General features: G+C 32.0%; 1 protein-coding gene across 1 annotated transcript in view; it reads right to left on the reverse strand.

Annotated features, from left to right (window-relative positions):
* The window catches only part of CDH24_3 (Cdh24p), a 55,265-nt gene extending 37,848 nt beyond the window's left edge, over positions 1-17,417 (reverse strand). Inside the window, exon 1 of the mRNA XM_051219007.1 lies at positions 17,244-17,417. The gene's annotated coding sequence lies outside the window, so the exon portion shown is untranslated. The remainder of the gene's footprint in view (positions 1-17,243) is intronic.
* Positions 17,418-18,735: the final 1,318 nt, after the last annotated feature.

An 18,735-nucleotide genomic window follows, 5' to 3' on the forward strand; every position in this document is an offset into this window, starting at 1 on the left:
TTCTTAGTTCGTATTATAATTCAAATACTCCTAATTATCACAGTAACTCAATATAATGGAGTCTGCGAATAAAGACAAGATGTACGTCATTAAAAGTAAAATACTTTATGAACTTAATTCTAATAAATAAATCACAACATTGAATTGGTTTATTTATTCAAGATAAATCTGTACATACATTATGGTAAATTTTTATAAAAAACCCCGAGCAAGAATTAAGGGTAATAATTTATTATTCAACAACATTTAATATTATTTACATAATATTCAATAAGTTTCTTCTAAAGAAAGATATTTGATAGTCGACTTATGATTTCAAATATACACTTGTTCTTAAAGAGGAAGAATGTATTTGTAAAATTTTAGCAAATGAATTTGAAGTAAATCTGAAGTTTTGCCTGGTAATCTGGTACACGTTTTTTCAAGGAAATATAATCAAACATCAAAATTATCGAATATAAATAGGTACATAGTTCTCCAGTTTACTGTATACTGTATAAATCATCCAATCAACGTTAGCAATGTTTAAAATAGGTATTTACATTAGTGTGTAAGAAACATGTGGTATGAAATTAGCTGTCCCATGGCAACTAATAATTAATAAGTAAACCTGAACACCTTATTCCATTCTATCTATATCGCATTACTTTCAACGGTTCAAATCAGTTACCTTATTTGAATATGTTAAACAGTTGACTGAAACACTCAAAATAACGCAAACTTTCAATTACAAATACATCATTCCTCTTTGAATTCATTCTTTTATCTTGTTTACTTATCTTCATTTAATGCATGCTGTAACATTTTTGATTTATATCATATATAAAAATCAAATGTTTTCTTAATATTCACCGACCAAAGACAATATATAATGAATGAAATTTTTTCGTCTCATGTATACACACAATCTGTTATCTTAACACTTTTCGTTTCACAACACATGTCTTACACAATAATGCAAATACCTACTTTAAACATTGCTAACGTTGATTGGATGACTTATTCAGTATACAATAAACCGGCGAACCATATTACCTATTTATATTCGATAATTTTGATGTTTGATTGTATTTCCTTGAAAAAACGTGTACCAGATTACCAGGCAAAACTTCAGATTTACTTCAAATCCATTTGCTAAAACTTTACAAATACATTCTTGCTCTTCAATGTCTCACATTAACTCGGCGCCCAAATACTGTGAAACTATTCAATCAAATTTAGACAAAAGTTCTTATTTATACGATTGTTCTGATTAAAAAACCAGCCTAAATATATTCAAGACATCTTCACACTGTACATATCACTTATATGCATTTTGAAATCAATAATATATATATATATATCTTCCTTACACAAACGATTGGTGAAATTTGGTTATCCTTTCTTAAATTCATTACTATAAATGATATAACAATGATAAACGTGTAAGTTTTAGGAAATAACAATGTCGTTCTGATAATAATACTGCTACTTCTAATAATAATAATGATAATAATAAAACAGTGACATAAATGGGCAAGTGAATATAAGCACTTCTATTTTTTCTTGTTGCTTGGAACAACAAAAATCAAACAGTCAGTCTAAGTAAGAGTATACAAATTTCGTTATATTGTAATATTTTCACAAATTTTAGCTTTCATAATGTGAAACTAATCTAAGCATGTAAACTTGTTGAGTAGCATATAGTGATTACAAACTAGATATAATCTAATAAACAATTTGTTGAATGATTTCAAAAAAAATATCTTGGATGTATCGTATTCAGTATTTTAAAATTGAGAACATATGTGAACATTTTATAAGTATTGATCTCATTAATTTATTACTGTACAGTTTTACTTTGCAAAACATAATACATCACAAAACAATCATTAATTATTTTTGTTGTGGAGTCAATTAGTTAACAGTTTCGATCATTTAAATGAACGAAATCATCTTCAATCGTATTTGAGTACTCATTTTTGACTGAATTCATTAAGATAGAATCTGATGTCTTATTTGTAAAATAAGTGTTGTTTTAAGATGATTTGTTATAAATAGTCTTTCAAAAAGTAAGCGTCAAGTAGATCTTCCATATATATGACGAAATGGTTGGTCAATAAAGGTTTATTACTCATAAGTGGTTAGATGATATAAAATACTTTAGAGGGGTTTAACTACATTTAAGAGCACGGTTTTATGGGCGTAACTGAACTGTTTCTTCACAAAAGTGACTTATGGTAACTCTGACTAATGTAAGCAGTATCACGCTTTTTAATTTACTTATAATAAATACATTATATCCTTAAAGTTACAATTTTATCTATGATATTTTGATTGTGTAATATAGATAAATGTATCGTGTCTACGTAGTTGCTAAAATGATAGAGTAATCAGTGAGATAACGTTTTACTTAAACAATGCTTTATCTTAACTGTTGTTTAAGGTTCAACTTCATTATTTATTATTTACTTTTCTCTCAGTATTATAAGAACCATTTACTAAACTGATATATTTTAATTTCACTTTTAGATTTGACATTTAATATTTATCTGATGCCATGATGGCAATTGTACTTCATTTTGTTAATGTTTATTTCACACAAACAAACTCTGTTATTATGGATTTATTTCAAACTTAATTCAATTGTAAACTGACAAAAGTCTTTGCCTACTAATTTAATCATTAAAAAGTATGATTTCATTCAAGTTTATTGATAATTCATACATGAATTCACAACGTTACATATTATCAGCTTCTTTTCATCAACATTGAATCACATTGACTGATTTGGAGTTTTTTTATTTTTGCATCATTTAGACGACGGAAAGTGAATGGCAGTTGAACAATGTGATATTTGTATAAGGTTTTTTTCTCTGTTAAAAATATCATATTCATTGTTTAGTAATTATACCATTTCTAATATAGACAAAACTTGCCTTGTAATTATTCATTTTGACTGGCAACTATTAAAAAATAATGAAAATATATGTTTATATCAAGGACTGTTAGGCTCCATTTTGGTGTCTACAGAACAGATTGAAAATAATCTCTTTGTAACCAAATACATAAAGTGGCTTGGAGAATATATATATATATATATATATTTGTTGAATACAAAATTAGTGTTTGGGTGCTATGAAAACCTTCACATTTAAAACAAAGGCCTGAAGTGCTTATTAAAGCAAAATAAAAACAATAACTAGTGTACGAAACACATTTAGTTTTTATACATGTCATCTTTAAAACTATACAATCACAACAATGTTCTATGGTGGCAATAGTAATTCACAATATGTTAGTTTTCAATCATTTTAATTGAACAATGTTGCACAAAACTATAAATAGCACGATAGGATTATTCCTAATAAGAACTGACAAAATTATTTGGAAAGGTGAATACTGATCAATTATTGGCAAGACGGATTCTGTGATATGATAATGTAAATGAAATATTTTCAGAAAGGGATATTATAAAGAAGAGATAATTGGTTGTTCGAAATCATTACCGAATATAACAATAGTTTGAAGAAATAGTTTAATCCGTTTTCTTTGATACACAATTTGGGATTTTTTACGAAACTTATTAAATTACGTCTGTTACACCTTGAATAAGAGCATAGACCACCCATCATGATTTTTTATCCAACTTTGTCCTAAGCAATCCTTTCCAATTGTGTCCAGTTGCTATTTATCTTTTTCATGTCTGCTTTCAATTCCACTTTTCCATTCCCCTTCAGAATCTCAAGCTAGAGTTTACCTCGTGATTTAGTTTGGTAATTACTGAAATGTATGTCCCGTCCACTTTGGGCGTCTTTTCCTAATTTTCTCTTCAGCTAAAAGCTGGTTTATTTTCTTTATGACAAGAGCCTCAACAATATAAACTATATTTCTAATCTTTCATGTAAAGCAAACTTCATTGTATTGTTAATTTGATTACGTTGTAACGTTTTCTGTAAATTATGGTCATTATTAAAAAAAACATATCCTACCTAATTACAGTAAAAATGCTATGTATTTGAAGCTATGTTACCTGAACAATGAATTCGACTGAAAAAACGATCACGGTGATTAATTCAGTCCCTAAATGAACAGTCTGCATACATTGCTTAGTGTCTACCACTACTGATGGTTTATTAAAACTTTTGAATATCGGAAATGTTTAGGTTATAACTACTTAGATTGAATAATTATGCTTTTTGAAGGTTTCAAAAATTAACAATATTCAATGTCTTATTGGGTGCTGAGTCATTCATTTCAATTTAAATTTGAAACAATTATTGTCATGGTGATATTTAACAGAATAGATTGAATTTTGAACATAAACTACATTAGATATTACATAGTTTTGTGAAACTAGAATTAATTCAGCAACATTTTAATCATAGTACAAGAATTCAGTAGAAGCAAGTAATGATTATAAAATTAGCTAGGTTATTTTATTTATGTATTTCTACAATATAATTATAGAAACATGAAAATAATAATATTACATACCATTTAGTAAAAAGATAGAATGTCTAGGCGGCCTGCTTGAATATCTGGGCTACCTGTTCCTCCGATCTAGATATTTCATCAAGTTATCTGTTTTGTTGTTTGTTTTAGCACATCATTATGTCTATTGTGCGCACAATTTATTCAGGCGCGCTTATGAAAAGTTTACAACCTTTCGCTATACGTGATACAAAAAGGTACAATCAGCGACATCATGGTGGCTGGCAATATGCATTGAAACGAATGAACATTAATCAAATGTGGATTACCGAACTCCTAACATCTAACCGGTCATCATTCAAAATTTATCGTCACAATAGATCAAGGTATAAGAAAAGGAAACTTGTTGAAATAGTTTATGCTGAGAATTCTATGTTGTACCAAAAATATAATGTTGAATAAAGCTTCTAATGATAATAATAATGTTGTCTTAAATCTATTTATTAAGTAGGTTTTTAATCAACAACTAAAACATTATTTGATTTTTGTCTAATAAAATAAAGTCTAATGCAGAAATCGGTAACTTATTGGTCTTATGAAAGATTAAGAACATGATAGAACAAGAGGTTGTACCAGTTTCTTTTTGACATATAATTCTGATTTTTCCAGGTATATAGCTGGTGCTTCAACAATGCTGGAAAGATGGAATATAATTGTCTTTGACAGTTTTCTGCTTAGTTTGTAGCTGACTTTGAACAAAGAGTGAGCTTTGATTGAATGACTTGTGATTACAAGATGTTCGACTATTGAAATTCTTGTCGAACCATTCTCAATTCTTTTCAGCTTAGCTGGGTTATGCTGTCGAGTTCTAATGGGTTAAATACGCATCAAACAACATGTACACATGGCTCTACAAGATCTAGTAAATTGATAAACGCACATAGATTTGGTCAAATGAGATTATTTGTCCTTAAGATTATTGGTGAACATTTATCTCATGGATCTGATAGTAACTGAAGAGCAATCGTTGTCACAGAGACATAATTTATTTCAAATTATACAATGTAATGAGAAGACGACATTTTATAGAAATCATGTGATCTCCATGTAATTAATTATAGATAAATCTCTGAACAATCTTTTTATCTAATGAAATTAGATATCCCTAACTTACATAACTTAACAAACTCATGTATCTCAGAAATTATACATTAAAATTAACTAATGAATGCATGCACCTAACCAGTGTTGTTAAGAAATTAGGAAATTCGAATCGTATTGTCGTCTGTTACAGTATTTTCGACAAACCTAAATGTTTTACAATAATATTAAGAGAATAATATTTCACTGTTTGAAATCATGGCTCAGTTGAAGCTAGACCACCATGGAAAACCTGGAAGCACTGGATGGCCGTTTCGTCCTAGTATGGGACTCCTGAGCAGTGCGCATCCACTATCCGTACCCTGCGAGATTCGAACCCAGGACCTATCAGTCTCGGGCCAGACGCTTAACCAACTAAACTGATAGGTCCTGGGTTCGAATCTCGCGGGTACGGATAGTGGATGCGCACTGCTCAGGAGTCCCATACTAGGACGAAACGGCCATCCAGTGCTTCCAGGTTTTCCATGGTGGTCTAGCTTCAACTGAGCCATGATTTCAATCAGTGAAATTTCTAAAATCTCCACAAAACCCCTTATGAGAATAATATTTATTAAATTAATTCCACCATCTTTCAGATTTGACAAGACAAGCTTAAAAATAACCGCTTCACGAGTTTGATGTACTTAACTAAAGAATCAGTCAGTCGGTCAGCTACAACGTAGGACCAGGCACATATATCCATCGGTCAAAGTTGCCATACCTCATTAACACAACAAGATGGACACCGGATTCATAAAAGTAGTTAATTCAGAGGTGGTAATATATAAAAGAAAGATTGCAATAAGGATATAGTACAGGAAGAATGGTCGAGTACATAGAAAGAAAGATATGAAGCGACTTTAATCTCTTAGTTTAAGGGAAGACAGGGAGTGTATACACCGATACCATTGTGATCGATTCTGAGCCATGTCACCAAGAGTCTCCAACCATTGGTTACAATAGTCACGTGGACCCCAACCAAGTAGTCTGCATCTACCAACATGTCACAGACTAGAAGTTAGTGACTTCAAGCACTGATGCCACGTTTTGGTTTGGCCGCCCCTAACTTTCTTCCAACCATACCGAACACCGGTCAGCATTGCACGTCGTGGTAATCAGTGTTCGGGCATACGTAACACGTGGCCCAACCATCTCAGTCGATGAAGATTCACAACCTCATCAACTGATTTACCATCATTCCCTAATACCCTGAGTCTAACCTCACTATTACTTACCCGGTGATCCCAGCAGACTCCAGCAATATTTCTAAGGCATCTGTGGTCAAATACTAATAGCTTACGAGTGTCTTCTACTCTTAATGGGCATGTTTCGCTGCCGTAAATTAACACAGAACGGACTGCCGCGCAGTATACTCGTCCTTTTATTGATAGACGGATATCTCGCCTTCGCCATACGCGACGTGAGTTGGCAAAAGCCAAACCAGCTTTTCGAATCCGTGCTGAGATTTCGTCAAACACCAACCCATTAGGGCTGATCAGACTTCCAAGATAAGTGAAGTTGTCAACGAGTTCGACTACTTCACTCCCTATCCTTAGTTCAGGTGTTGACGCAGACCAGTCCTGAAGCAGCAGCTTGCATTTAGAGGGAGAGAAGCGCATTCCAAACATTCTGGCATTGTTGCTTAGTGCTACCAAAAGACTCTGCATTTATCAGCGTCTTCACCAAACAGGACTATGTTATCTGAGTATTCTAAGTCGATAAGTGGACCTCCTGGAAGGAGATCGATAATCGAGAATTCAGTAGACGAGAATTTTATTTCCATCAATAGGTCTATGATGAAGTTAAACAAAAATGGAGAAAGTGGACAACCTTGACGGACACCACTTGAGGTTGCAAAAGTAGATGACAGTTCGCCATAAGCTCTGACTCGACTGGTAGTGTTCGAGTAGAGAGCCTTCACAAGGTTTACGTACTTCTGGGGTACGCCTTTCAATGACAGACACTGCCATAGAATCTCGCGGTCTACAGAGTCAAATGCTGCTTTCAAGTCAGGAAAGACCACCATTACCGGACGTCGATAAGTATGCCTATGTTCTAGAACCTGACGAATGGTGAATGTGTGGTCAATGCTGCCACGACCAAGTCTGAAGCCAGCTTGGTTTTCTCGTGTTTGCAGTTCACGAGTCTTAGTTAGGCGTCTGATAATTATCGAGGCTAGTATTTTAGATATTATATTAATTAAACTAATCCCTCTGTGGTTGTCACAAGATGATTTTGACCCTTTCTTATATATTGGGACGATAACTAATTGAGACCAGTCAGATGGAATAACATCTAACTCCCAGATCTTAGCTAAAATATTAGTCAACCTAATCGCTAAAATTGGACCACCATCCTTAAAGACCTCTGGAGCCAGTCCATCTGGACCAGCTGCCCTTCCTCGTTTCAGATTAACTATAGCCTTTTGAACTTCAGCAAGAGTTGGGGGACCTAATTCAATGTTCCATTCACACTGTCTGGAAATGTAGGGTAGTTGTAGAGTAGCTGAAGGCCAGCTGAACTGTTCTCTGAAATGTTCCGCCCATCGTTCTAAACGTCTGAACTGAGAGCAGATGAGGGTGTCGTCTTTTTCCGAAATAGTCAGACTTACACTTGACTTATTAATTCCAGTTTCTTTTATTAGTCTGTAGAGATGTCTTGTGTTCCCTATGGCCGCCGCCGTTTCCACCTCATTCGCTTTCGTTGCCCACCACTGCCACGGTCGTTCCTTAGACTTTTAGTTAACCTAGATCTGATTTGTTGTCGCTCTTCATCGTGTTCAGAGCCTGATGGGACGAGTTTACGAGAATCCATCAGTGCGATAGACCTAGAGGAAATCCATTGGTTCTTTGTAACCCTGTGGTTTAAATCACTGATAGATGTCACTGCTGTTTCCACAGCTGTTTGTATAGCTTTCCAAACAACATCTGGGTCAACCTCGTTTTCAGAGCTACCTAATTGTGACCTCAGTTGTTCCTGGAACCTACTTTTGGTTTTCTCGCTACTCATTTTTTTCTAATGGGTCTTTTTACTGTGGCTTTTTTACATCCAGTGGGGCGCAAGCAGATGCGTGATAACTAAAGAATAATCATTTGCACATTCTAAATGAAGTTCAGTGTTTGGTATAGAATTCACAACGTCATGTTTTATAAAGTGTACCATTTTTCAGGGTATTTTAACTGTGTATACTTCTCAAAGGTATTCCCCGACGAGACTAAAAATTTAAATTTACATTACATAGTCTTTTATGAGCTTAAGATTTTTAATTTGACAGTAAAATATGTAATTAAACATTTTCTCATTGAATGAACGTTTTCTAGTCTAAAGGATGTAGTTGAAATAAATCTTTTTCATTTTAAGATTGATTCTTTATTTAACTCAATTTTTTTCTTTTAAATTGAAGTCATCTTTTGATCTACAACCGGATTACTTATCTGACAATTCAGAACTCTGTTTTAACTATCCATAAGTCATTCTATGGCCCAAGATAACGCGACAATTTCTTATTCTTTTTATACGATGTAAAATTGTTTCTCTCCCCTTTGTTACTTTTTATTTGAACTTTCATTTAATTAACGTTTATTAATTTTCATATCAAATGCCCTGACAAGTATACGTGTGACCAGATTGTTCGAAATGCATAGCGCAAATACATGACATTTTTTAGATCAACTCTGTATTCTCATTGTCCTATCGAAATTTATAAAAGGGACTAATTGCTTTATATTATCTATTTATTTAAACACATAGATATTGGTACAAGGAAGCACCAAATAGATATGCGACGCATAATTTATTCGATTTGTGTGAGGGCTGGAAAACTGTCCATGTGCCCAAACCGAAGCAAGTGCTTTTCTTAGTGGGCCACACCTGGAGCCTTTGACCTAAAGGTCTAATCCACAAGACAGTGGAGCAACGTCAGGAGATGCAGTCACATGGTAGCCGGTGACCTACGATTGGTTTATACGCCAGTTGTTCCCTCAGGATACTGGATCCCATGTGCACCTTTGGTTTGTAATCAGGGTTTTGCAACTCCCCTAGGTGTACTCTCCATGTCCATCGACCCGGTTAAAGCGCCGGATAATCGGTTTTCGTCCTCTTAATTTTTCAGACAACAGTAATGCCGCGAGGAGGTAGTGAGTATACACGTGGCCATGTGATCCATTTCGAAGGGGAGAGCTGACTCTTTCCACTCTCTGGCGTACCAGAGCATTTGGAGGCTAACACAGTTAAAAAAACATCAGATCATTTCTTTTGAAATTTATCTATATTCTCTCACGAAATCCTGTATATACTAATACAGTTTGGATTCTTTTCAATCGTAGAACTTTATTCATGGCTATAGTTCCTTCAACTTACTGTTCAGTAAACTCTGACGAAAAATGAAGTACAATTTAGGCTACCGATACATATCTTACCAATAATAGATACATAAAAATGGTAAATAAACGTATAATAACTAATTATTGTTGAGTAAAAGATACACAATTATGTGGTAAAATAAACAAGTATAACATTTATACGGATTAAAGTTTGCTCATGTATTTAAACGTTACGAAGCATCTAATCCAGTTTTTAATTCCCACATCTATCGGATTCTTCTATGGAAATCATTTCACATTTAAGTTAAATATAAATCTTATGTCTAAAAATATCCAGGTAAAAAAACAAGTTTATGTTTAGGTATAAACTCCCAACTTACCCTAGGTAATACTTATAAATTTGTCTACAGTTTATGTATGTGTTCAAACTGTTTATTTAATAACATTAATTCGATTTATATCAAACTTGATTTATTTTGGAAAGTTTTTCATGTTCCAATGTGAAAAAGACAGTATAGTCATATTGTTGTCTGTAACTTTCCCATATTTTGTGTTGATTCGCAGTGAATTAAGTAGATTTTTTAAGATAATTTAATAACTTTAATTTTTGAAATAATACACAAGGTCCTCAAATACAATACAGAAAACACCAGCCCAATTAAACTTGATGGCGAAACTCAGGAAAATATGGAATCCTCCACGTATCGATGAAAAAGGAGGATCAGATTTAGACGTAAAGGAGAGGATTGGCAAAACAAGGGCCGCATTCCCACAACTGAGGAACATATGGAACTCAAAACAACTTTCAACCAATATCAAAGTCCGAATCTTCAATACGAACGTTAAGACAGTTTTACTGTACGGAGCTGAAACTTGGAGAATTACTGCAACCATCATCACGAAGGTACAAGTATTTATAAATAGTTGTCTACGCAAGATACTCAACATCCATCGGCCGGATAACATCAGTAACACCCTTTTGTGAGAGAGAACAAACCAGCTTCCAGCTGAAGAGGAAATTAGAAAAAGACGGTGGAAATGGATAGGACATACATTACGCAAATCGTCAAACTGCATCACGAGACAAGCGCTAACTTCGAATCCTGAAGGAAAACGGAAAAGAGGAAGGCCGAAGAGCACATTACGTAGAGAAATAGAAGGAGATATAAAAAGGATGAATGACAACTGGAAAGAGCTGGAAAGGATTGTCCAGGACAGGGTTGGGTAGAGAGTGCTGTTGAACGACCTATGCTACTTCATGAGGAGTAACAGGCGTAAGTATAAATATAGTTACTTTTGAACACATTAACAGAATACAGTCCAATTAAGTATCTACATGTGAAGTAGAAAATATTATGTAACCATACCTCAAGGTTGTTTTTTATCCTCTCTTTTCACCATTTTAAATTCTATAATATACTGTAACAATTTTGGTTACAAATTATTTGAACCATTACATACATAATGTCTAGCATTGTATTTTCATATTTTAGATAAATAATGAAAACTTGAAATTTCAAATAACTTCACATATCAGTTTGGCATGATTTATGTTATCCAATGTTGACAGCAAACATCCAGAAATAAACAAAAACGTAAAATAATCAAATATAGTTGTTTCGTATATGAGGACGGCCAAGTGAATAATATTTTTCCAAGGTAGTTGAAACCATTAGTATACATGGTATGCTACGCGCTAAGCCCCCAACTGACAAGAGTGATCGAGAAAGTATATTAGATTATCGAATGAAATGCACAAATGCTCATTCACACAAATAGTAGTCTATTCTTAGGAAATTGACCCAGTGACCCCAATGAAATGAACTTGAACTTTGGGTCACTTCTAATTGTCATCGATTAACCTTTTCATTAGGCTCCTTCTGATTTGCTCTCCATATCATTTTCAACAACGGTTTAAAAATATTTTACTGTTTGTAATATTCAATAGCACACCAGATATCCATTACTTATAGAATGTTTAAGTGATTTTAAATCATTTCCCTATAAAATTCAATGAGTTGAATCAAAGTAGACGCAAACTTCAGATCTCCTGAAAGATAAAAATGTTTATTTTATTAACGGTATGTCTCAAATTCCTTTTACTAGTGATAAGTCTCATTTGAGAATATCTAATATCGCAAATAAATAGTAATATGTAGTCTGGAAAAGAGATGATACATTATTGGTAAGTGACATAAAACATTTGGTTCATTTGGTAATAACTCATAACAGTAAATATATAAATTGTTTGTAATAAATTAATACAGTAGATTAGTAGATTAATTCTGTAAAATTAACAATAGGCTCGTGTTACAGGTTGGTGTTTATCAAAATCCTAAACTACGGTTTGTAGAATAGTACTGATTTACCATATTTTTTAAAATATATTTTATGGACGCAGAAGTGATGATATTTTTACATATTATTCAACTGGAGAAATGTTTTGTAGAAAAGCAATTCAATATGAATCGTATTCATTGCGGGAGTCAAATCAAAGATTGAGTATTTTGACAAAGGTTATGTGTAATATACATTGCAATATCATAGTAGTTACTCACTGATAATCAATAGACAAAAACAACGTTTCATGTTTTTTGGTCAAAATATTCACTTCATGATGTAGGTAACTGTTAGGATGCTTACCAAAGCCTAGCCACTTGATACTTCAATATGTAAATAAACGATATTAAAGTGAAGAATTTATTAAATTTGCTCTAATGTCGGAAATATCTAAGAAGCAACTGACCGGTATGTGTTATTTGCATTGATTTATAATACAAATATAGATCTCAACGATCTAAAGTTGGACTATAAAAAAATGTTTTGAGCATCTACATATTTCTGATGCCTCAAAGGTGAATAGATTTCGAAGCCCACGAAGAAATTTATAAATATTCTACACTATTATTTTATGATTAAATTATTATAAATGCCGTTTACCACAAAAGCTAGTGACGAGCTGACAGAAAATATATTTTCACAAACAAGAGAGCGAAAACAATGTTGACGTTTGACGCCCAATCCTGTGTGTCAAGGATATTTAAAACATCCATGACATCACCGTTAGTTATCTAAATTAAATGCTTTAGATTCTATTGATATCTTACATGATTTTCTTTCCTTTCACTTATTCTCGGTAAATTGGATAACTTCGGTTCGTTATAAGTTTTTATTTAGTTGTCACTAAAAATTTGTAGCAACTGAATTCCGTTACTCAAGACACAGTTCCTCCTGAACCAGACACTTTTGACATATTTGCATAGGCTGGCTTCTTCATAGCACAATGATACATATAATTATATGCATTCACCGTTTGTTTATGTTACACTTCATTATGCTTAGTAAAATAATATATATATGACAAATAAAATGCCTATCAACAAACAAAACAACACCGAAGAATATTTGCAATTTATTTTAAATAATAAAACCTAAAATCCCAATGAACTAGTTAAGAATGAAAAGATGATCTCGGTAATCAGGTCTAAAAACAAACTCAATCACTTTCTTTGCTAGAGTTTTGACTCTTCATCAGAAATAACTATGAAATAATCCAGATAAATTATTCATAGATTGATTATAACATAGCGGGAAGTCATTTTAAATAAAATGCATATCATGTATGAAACTTAACAGCTTATTGACAAACCTTTTTTTGATCCGATTAAACAATATTGTGGTAGTTAAGTAAAATATAAAAGTGTACGTTTTGGATACCTAGACAAAATAGAAATTTACTTTTTGTTATATACAATAAAAAAATGATTTCAAGCGTCCTCTCTCGCTATTCTCAGTTATTGTTGTTGTCGTTGTGTTGTTTTTTTTAGTGGAAAAACACACATGAAGCATAAATTTCGTCTGATTGTCTGATAGAAATTCTTCAGAATGTTAACATAAAAATGAACAAAGTTCTTGTTGTTGTTTTTTTGTTCTTTGTCATTCTGCATGAATATTTAATTTCGATAAAATGATTCTCTTTCCGAATGTTATAAATTTTAAATTTATTCTTCCCGCTATATGCTGTTGCTCAACTATAAAAAATTGGATATAGGAATCCGTTTTATAAAACATAGTAGACATCAGATAAATAGCAACAAATAAGAAGAAAAGAAAAGTAAAGATGTTTAAAATTTTATTTTTAACAAATCGATTGGTATTAGCTATAGTTAGCAGTTTCTATTTTGAATGTGACTTAGAATTTCTATATTTTACCTTTACCGTTTTTAAAGAAATCAGATCAAGTAGAATGTGGTATTTCACAAGTATATTACTTGAAATGGTTGTATAAGATTATTTGCGAGATCAAGTTCATAAGACAATCTGTTAAAGTTAAAACTCTACGATGGATTGACTCAAGTGTGTGATTAATGTGTGATAGAAAAGATTTATTTAAGTGACTAGCAGAATAGTGAAGTAATAACCTATTATATATTATCCATTTACTCATATCATATCTTGACCACATTGAAAATTTCACCCAAGGGTAACTTATTGACCAAATCTATCTTGATAAATACTAAACGTTAGTGATCTGAGTTGGTTTAAATGCAAAATCTTATATTGTCACCTCGAATACAATCAAATTTGTTAAAAGAAGGCATATATTGCTACCTGGTTATTAATGCTTTTTTGGTTGATGTCAGTTTATGGCAAAAATTTACCCTCAAATATGAATTAAGGAACACTCTTCATAGTTATCAGATTACCCTTAATTAATTGTACTCAAATATATTTAATCTAAAGGCTAATGTGTATAACTATCTTTCATATGAAATTATATTTCTCTCTTTGATTTGTAAACTGTAATCACAATTTGAAACTATATTGAAACAAATCATTTTATTGCAAGTTTTTTTGAACTATGCAATTAGGTAATTACGGTGCCTAAATTTTAAGTTTTGTTTGAATCTATATTCTGTATTTAGACAGATAATCATTGCTAAGATTAATCCATGGATCATTTATTTAAGATTATTCCGTGACTACCATTCCAAAAGATAGTTTTTTTCCGTAAGAAAACAAAATACTTCTTTGGGATTTTTTATTATCCATCATTTGGTTAAGAAAACGTTGAAAAATATTTTTTATCCTATGCTTTCATCATTATGTAATACTCAATCATTAAATGTACCTAAATAGGATTGCTTAGAGTTATATTAATTAATTCATAAATTTCACAGGTTTTGATTTTGTGAAAGAAGATCCACTGACGTAAAAGTGTTCTATCAGTGTAGTCGAGGACAAAGAAATATTATAAAAATAAAATTTCTATTCACTGAAGCTACACCATAGTGTATACTGTTTACGTTTAGCTGAACAATAATATATTTTCAATAATTTATGTAGCTATTAGATATTTATTCACTGTTAACTGTTTATAAAATATACGTTTGAGCTTGAATTTAAAATAAATAAAGAAAGAAAGAAATTAACCTAATTACTCGACAAAAATAAATTCCCAATTTTTAAATATTTGTGAATTAAATCTAATAAGAATATTAGCAAATATATATATTAATGCCATTTAATTAAAGTCAACTGTATGTGATTATGTTATTTTTGATCAGTGGACAAGACCTCAACCTTATAAACAAAGATAGATGGTGATTAGCAGTGAAATCCAGGACGCACGTTTCGTTCTACTTGGGAGTCGTCCGCTGGATATACCTACATCCCAGCGTTGATATTCACTGAGTTCTGAAAGCTACCTGCTTGTGCAATGGGGTGAAGTTTAATTCACTTGGTACTGTTTGCTTGTATCTTCCTATTGATGTTTAGGTCTGTAATTGATCAGTCTCTTGTTTGCATATGTGCATCCTGTGCGGATTGTCTCGATATTGCCTTAATTCACAAACTTTATAAGCAAAGATGGATAGTGGCTAGCGGTAGAATCCAGAGACTGGTCAATTGTAGTCCTAAACGACATTTGAAAGATACAAGCAAACAATACCAAGTGAATTAATCCCCAATCTTATATTTTAAAAATATTTCTACAAGTCGTAAGTAATCATTTTTTTCTGACGGTATTGGCTTCATTCTTTTACACTATGCGCTGCTTAAACTCTAATAATAAATTCATATTTACAGTCCATGTGTTGGACCGAACACTATACTAGTTCTTGCAGCTTATGGTATATAAACGGTAAATATTATACTATACAACCTATTCATTATTCAGACAGAATCCATGTTGGATGGTAAAATATGAAATACACAACATGTTGAAATATCTACCGAAAGATAACTACCTGATGAATGTTTCTAAAAGTATACGGCGGAAATTATTGGACATGGACTTAAAGGAAGAAATCTGGGAGGTAGCAACTCATTTAATAGACTGACTAAACAGGAAATTTCAAAAACGACTATAAGCAGTATTCTAACATTAAAAACCAAATCAAACTGGCATATTCAAGTTATATTTGAATTTATTTCTTTAACTGATAACTAATTTATTACCTTCCAACTTTGTCGGCATCTTATCAATCGCTAATTACGTAAATAATAAGCCTACAGAGACCAATACGACGAAATGATATCATCTGTCTATTTATTTACATAAATATGTGGTCAGTCATGTTTACATTGATGTTTAAATGTGAGTGTCTTAGTTTTATTTTATTGGTTCCATACAATGAGATTAGTTTAAAATGTAATAAAATCTAAAAAAGGTATTCCTACTCGGTAGAATAATAACAACCTCAATAAATATTCAAAAGTACATTAACTGAATTTATATTTATGAAATATTTATTGTAAAATCAATAAAAAGTGAAAATAGTTTCAAACAAATGAGAGAGTTTAATTACTTATGTCTTGTATTAAAGAGTTTTAAAGTGTTTTACGAATTATAGAAACAGTCTACAGTTTTAAACTGAGATAAAGCTGTCTATTATGAAAGTAAATCAATCCAAAAACCCATTTCTGTTTTCTATCATGTATTCTTATAAGCAGCCGAGAATTAAACGTTCATACTTTTATGGAATAGTTTATGCCAGACATTAATACCGTTGAATGATGGCCAGCTCAGTGGTCTAGAGGTTAAACGTTCTCGAACGAGACCAATAGGTCTTGAGTTCGCATCTTGCCAGGCGAGATCGTGGGTGCGCACTGCTGGAGAGTCCCACAATAAGACGAATACTTCCAGGTTTTCCATGATCTCAACTATTGAAATTACTTATAATATCAACAAAAATTCCCTTCTGATACTTTTATATATGTCCAGTTTGTTTGTTTTTTTGTTTCAAGAAAAATATGCATAGTTACATATTTTGTTTAAATATCTTAACTATTAAAACATTTTATATAATTTTTTTTCAATTTCATATTTACAAAACATAAATAAAATCAATGTTCAAATTTACTTACTTATATACAATCTAATAAAATTCATTATTATGTAATAATCCAGTGGAATATCAATAGGAAAGCAAATGAATTGTATATAATATTGTATATAATTTGTTTTACTGTAATATTATTTTATTCAATGAAACTTTGTTCAATATTATTATTATAGTCTGTAAAATTTTATAAATATTTAAATTATCGAATAATTTTTTCCCATTTTCAAATTAGTAAATGAAATCAGTGAATTTATGTAAATAACCAATCAAAATATTCAATGAAATGATAAAATATGATTGGTGTGTATATGCACACACACACGCGCACACACAAAAAACATATCATTAATGTAGTGAATTTGTTATTTTTGAGGTAATTATATTCTTTAATGTATATTTGATGATTATAAAACGTTTAGATAATTTATGTGTACAACAGAGTGTGACTAATTATAATGGAAATCTTAGCTGAATATTAATAATTCACTTAATGTTAACTTTGTTGGTACAACTTTAAATTCGTTCTTAAATTGTAATTTACAATATCAATAATGGGTTTCGGAGATATTTGAATATCATTGAAATCATGAACTAATCAATTTTAGATCACTATTGAAAAATTCAAAGCACTTGATGGTTGTTTTGTCTTAATATGACAATTTTCAGCAGTGCTCATCTACGACTCAAACACAGGATATTCGGTTTTGCTCGCGAATGCTTAATCTCTAAATCATTGACCCGGCATTCAGTAGCGGAGCTAATCCATGACGGATGTGAGTCAGTGATTCCCTGAAAATAATGGAAAATGATCGCGCGGTGCCGTGGACTTATTGAAGTTAGGTATGGACGCCGTTGGACCATGGCTCAGTGGTCTAGGGGTCATGTGTTAGTGTGCAAGACCAAAGGTCTTGGGGTTCAATTCCCATGTGCGGAACCTTGTATTCGCACTTTTGAGAAGCTACACGCTAGAACGAAATGGCCGTCCAATGCTTTCAGGATTTCAATAGTGGTCTCTCATTCATCGGTTCATGACTTTAGTTAAGTTTATAGCATGGCTGATATTTCTAATTAATAATCCGTAATATTGTACTACAATACATAATCCAACATTTACTGTTTTTGTGATTTCGAAAAACTCGTAAGCGATAAAATGTTTGTGTTCGAACAAGATCTGTTAAGACCGTCCTACTGAACTTAGCGAAAAAGTGGCGTCATATGCGATTAATTATATGACCACAAAAGTCATATATATAATGTTATATTGGCTTTTCAGTTGAAGCACAAATGCTTAAGCTATTGACATTTTTATGATATAACATGTCAAAAGAACCCATCAGAAGTGATCGAATCCGAGTACTTCAAACTACATAAGTTGTAGCCTTTTGAAGCAATATAAAGACATATCTAAAAGACGCTAAAACAATCATATTAAGCCTTCTTAATTTGAGCTTCATCAAACACAAGTAATCGATTTACTTAAGTTATCATTGATTCAGTTTATAAAAAGGACGTGA

Source organism: Schistosoma haematobium, chromosome 3, assembly GCF_000699445.3.
Source record: "Schistosoma haematobium chromosome 3, whole genome shotgun sequence".
In the NCBI taxonomy this organism is placed as follows: Eukaryota; Metazoa; Platyhelminthes; class Trematoda; order Strigeidida; family Schistosomatidae; genus Schistosoma; species Schistosoma haematobium.